This window comes from Triticum aestivum, chromosome 2B, assembly GCF_018294505.1.
Source record: "Triticum aestivum cultivar Chinese Spring chromosome 2B, IWGSC CS RefSeq v2.1, whole genome shotgun sequence".
Taxonomy (NCBI): domain Eukaryota; kingdom Viridiplantae; phylum Streptophyta; class Magnoliopsida; order Poales; family Poaceae; genus Triticum; species Triticum aestivum.
The window spans coordinates 76,243,249-76,247,881 of record NC_057798.1 but is presented as its reverse complement, the minus strand read 5'-3'; the positions used below and the strand labels follow the sequence as shown (position 1 = coordinate 76,247,881).

The 4,633-nt window shown below is 47.6% G+C and overlaps 1 pseudogene; it reads right to left on the bottom strand.

Moving 5' to 3' along the window:
• Positions 1–3,764: 3,764 nt before the first annotated feature.
• LOC123038985 (ubiquitin-60S ribosomal protein L40-like) lies at positions 3,765–4,352 on the bottom strand (annotated as a pseudogene).
• Positions 4,353–4,633: the final 281 nt, after the last annotated feature.

Genomic DNA, 4,633 nt, shown 5'->3' with positions numbered 1-4,633 from the left:
ATTTAATGAACAAACAAACATAATAGCCCATTTACAGCTAATTAATGCACAAACAACATAATAGTTCTACTTAAAACAATTTAATGGACAAACAACAGAATAGATCCATTTATATGCATTCATATATGGTTTCATGAAAAAACATCACACATATCCCATTTACAGCTAATTAATGCACAAACAACACAACTTTCAGAGGAATTAATTGAAAGTATAACAAAACTTTCCATTTTAGAATAATTTAATGGAAAAAACACAATATTTCCATTTATATGCATTCAGATATGGTTTCATGAACAAATACCACAAATATGCCATTTAGAGCTAATTAATGACCAAACAACACAACTTTATGATATCAATGAATAAACTACATAACATTCCAATTTAGAGGCATTCATATAGGGCGTCATCAACAAACAACATCTCACACAGATTAATAAACAGACAAAAACAACTTGGGGTTACCTCCTCGTCGTCGTCAGAATCAAACGGGTCGTTGAACCCAGCGATGGCCAGCTTCCTCTTGGTGCCAGCAGCCTCCTCTTTCTGCAATATAAGTAATTCAATTATACTACTAACTACATAACACAGTATGCAAAGGTCAAGCAATCTGTAATGTGCTTCTAATAACCTAAAATGATACTTTGACCTACAATTAAACTGTATCCAAAGGTCAAGCATTCTACAATGATAGCTTGGTCAAACTACAATTTTAGATCATGATAACTGTGGTCCTTCAAACTATAATGCCAGACTGGGCACCAACACTAATCTTGTGAGTGCTTAGGTCTGCAAATGAGGTAGTACATTCTTTGATGTACCCTGCAACTATATCAGTGGGTCATTGTGGTTGACAACAAGTAATTGCATTTACTTCATCTGGCTCATGTAATGTACATAGTGGTGCATCAGCTGCCCTATTCTCTGAACCTTATATTGGATGGTATATTGTAATGCCATGAGCTTCGGGAAAGGAAATTTTTGTGCAATTTTTGGTGCTAGGTGTGAAACTATTTCATATGACATTCATGCATGGAGTTATGCAACAACAATTTAATATGACTTGGTCATCTGGCATAGTTGCATGTATTGCAAACCTACTTGTGGTTGACTTTATAAGTACATCAATCCTACAGATCAAAAATAAACCTACCTATAATTTTAGTTTATGGATAATGAAGTGAAGCTCCTAACTATTTTGAAATGCACACTAGTTAAACGTATTGTGCTCATTTCAACAATTAATTGATAGACTTCAAATGAAGGAAGTAGGATTTTAACCTCATTTGTACAATATCAACTTTAATAGATACACTTGATGGCTGCTCAGCCCCTGTCGTGGCCCACTGAGGGAATATGCACAACAAATCTAACAACATATACATCACAGAATAAAATTTGAGCACATGCGGCATTCCAGATTCTAATATAAATAACCTAACTCTCATTATGATCTGTCTAGCATTCAAGCACGAATCAACTACAAAAAACCCTAACTCTAAAATGGGGTTCCCCATTCAATCAAAAACCCTAACAAGCCGAAGGGGGTACCGCATTCAATCACAAATCTACTATAAAAAAACCCTATCTACTAAATCTTTGCTTATCAACTACAACTATGAAAGGAGGAGAACGAGAAGCATTACCACATCCACCACCTGCTTGTCGCTTGCCTCCGCACCTACATCTAGTGCGCCGCCAGACGCCATCACCACTAGGTCCGGCACGACGGAATCGGAGCCCACCACCCCCTGCTCCACCAGATCCTCCGCTGCAGGGATCGATCCAGCGACTGCGGGTGCAGCATCTCCCGCACCACCGACGACGTCCACTTCTTGGACGGCATCTGCCGCGGTCTCCGCGCCCTCGACCACATCTTCGTGTGCAGCGGTGGCAGCGCCACGACCTTGCTCCATCGAAGCCTGAGAGAACCCGCCGGAGAGAGGGAGGCGGTGGGGTTGAGCGAGTAGGTGCGGTCGCGGGGCGATGGATACGAGTGGGAGACGATGCGCCAAGGAGGGAGGGAGTGAGCCGATTTGGGGGAAAATGGTGGGGGGATGCGGCCGGTGGTGGTCCCCCCCCCCTTATAGGATGGGACGTTTTTGGAATTTTTCATGCATGGCGTGGCCCGTGGCTATCCCACAACTGCCGCATGTGACAAGGGGCACGTGACAAGGGAAAACGAAACGCCCACGTATAATACATGCATACCCTCAGCGTACAAAAGTAATCGGGCCGGTGCGGGCTCGTATAGGGCTCTACGCGCGCTCTACACGGGCATAAAAAGACGAGCATGCCCCTCTCATGAATTGTTATTGACAGATCTCAGCCGTCCTTGTGTTTCACGCGCCGAGTGTTCAGTCCAGGGGGGAGCACCAGAGCAAAATGCATGAGGAAGACAAGTCTAGCAACTACCCGTACCGCCATGCACGGCTGTGGCTGGCGCGCGAACAGTTTGGAAAAAAATATCAGAAGAAGGGGACGGTTCCAATTTTTGATTCAAAACAAGACCGCAATAGTTTTTTTTGTGGGAGGGGGGGGGGGGGGGTGGGGGGGTGTTGTCCCAGTTAAAAAAAGAAAATAATATGTTTCGGGCGACTAGCCGGCGCTCACGCCGGTCGCATGATGCACTTTCGATCGCTTCCCATCCGACGATGTACGTTCCCTTATTCACTCGACTAGTTCACCTTCAAACCAACCATCCCTATTCACTCGCTTGCTTCTTCCCCAAACGTTTTCTTCCGTTCTCTCACATAAATCTCGGCTTGCCAATCACTAATTTTCCTTTTCTAGACCGGAGCTCCCACTAAATCCGGTGCCCCTGTTGCACGCCAGTCCCGAATGCGTAAGACGATCACGCGTTGCTACCACTCGGCAAGTGGGGTACTACAAGGGGGGGGGGGGGGGGCATAACGGCTTGCGACCCGAAGTCGTGGTCCTCTACTTACTTGCACAACGGCTTGCAACCCGAAGTCGTTGTCGACAATGTCACGGCCAACACCATCGTTCGGGCGCTGTCAAACTGGGGTCGCATGATCCTAAGACCGGTGGTGCGCAGTACTGTGACTACCCGGACCGGGAGCTGTCACCGATGGTGAGCAGAAATGCAACATGGGGCGAGGATGGTGGCGCTACTCGAGTGGCACCATACTATGCTACAATTGGTGTCGCATCCTGCTACAATCAGCGTCACATTTTGCTACAACGCACAAGCCGACGTCAACTTTTCGCTACAACGCACAAGCCGATGTCAACTTTTTGCTACAACTGGCGGGACACCTGCCACAACCGGCATCATGTTTTGCTATAATCGGCGTCGCATACCGGCATCACATCTTGTTACAACTGACAATGAGTTTTGCTACAACCAACTTTGCACCAGCCATCCATCATGGGGGTGCTGCGACCCATGCACGACAACCCTACAACAACCACCGGAAATTCTACGACAGGCACCATCGAAAGTTGGAGTATGTGACAAGTAGGGGATGCATCAGAATTTGAAAAGTCATGTTGAGTAGAATAAACAACAAAAATACATTATGGCAATGTCCTCGGAATGCTAGATATATTACAAAAAAAAGAGTGCAATTATTGTACATAGGCATTATATGAGGCAAAGCGCACGAGGTGCTTCAAGAATATATGTATGTCAAGCAAAGCAGGAAATGCTGCACACTTGTGGGTGCAGAGGGAAGCATATATAATATAATCGGTCATTACGGTCGCCTTGTGGTAGGAGGTACATCATATGGATGTCACTATTTCCCTCGTAAACCTGCTCTACCATCGAAACGTTTCTTCGGCCTTAGCTGAAGAAGAAAAAGAATATGTTAGGAGGTAGGACGTTATTGGCAACAAAAACTAGTACTACTAGCTAATATGAGGAGAGAAAAGTACATACGTCATTGGTGTGGCCGCACTTCTTTTTGCGGCAGTTGGTAGCCCCGGAGAAAGGCGTCCATAGCACCTGTATATGAATCAATGGGATGCGGCCGGAGAAAACTTAATTAGGGCGGAGAGATGAAAAAAATCAAGCACCTATAGGCGTGTCTGTGTAGTATGTATGTATATATGTACGTACTTGCGGCAGATCATCTTGTTTCGTTGTAGCGGAGCGCGAGCGCTAGGAGGGTGGGGTTGATGTGGGGGTACCAGCTTCGTTGCCGGAAGCCGCCGCGGAGGCCGAGCACGTGGTGCAGCGTCGACTCCTTGCCGATGCCGTAGTCGGCCAGCGTCCGGCCGTCCTCCTCGTCATCTAGCTGCTTCCCGGCGGTATCGATCGGCTCGAGCTGCCGCACCGCAAGCTCTATGAAGCCATGCATGCAGTCCTACCTTGCCCGGCGCCGGGGTGACCCGCGTGAAGGTGGACCTTTTCAACATCGTGGAGTATGTGCGCGCCGACCACGGCGACCGCGTGGCGCTCGCCAAGGCCTCCTACGCGGGTCCCTCACACTCCATCGGCGGCAACTTCGCCAGCACGGGCATTATCGCGATCATGCAGCAGTGCAACGAATTCTTGTTCCTCAGGACGCGCGGCAGGTGTCCATGGCGCGCGGCGGCGACGAGTTGTGGTTCGACGACCCCCATGGGCGTCTACTGGCTTCAGGGCGTGCCCATGGGCAACTGC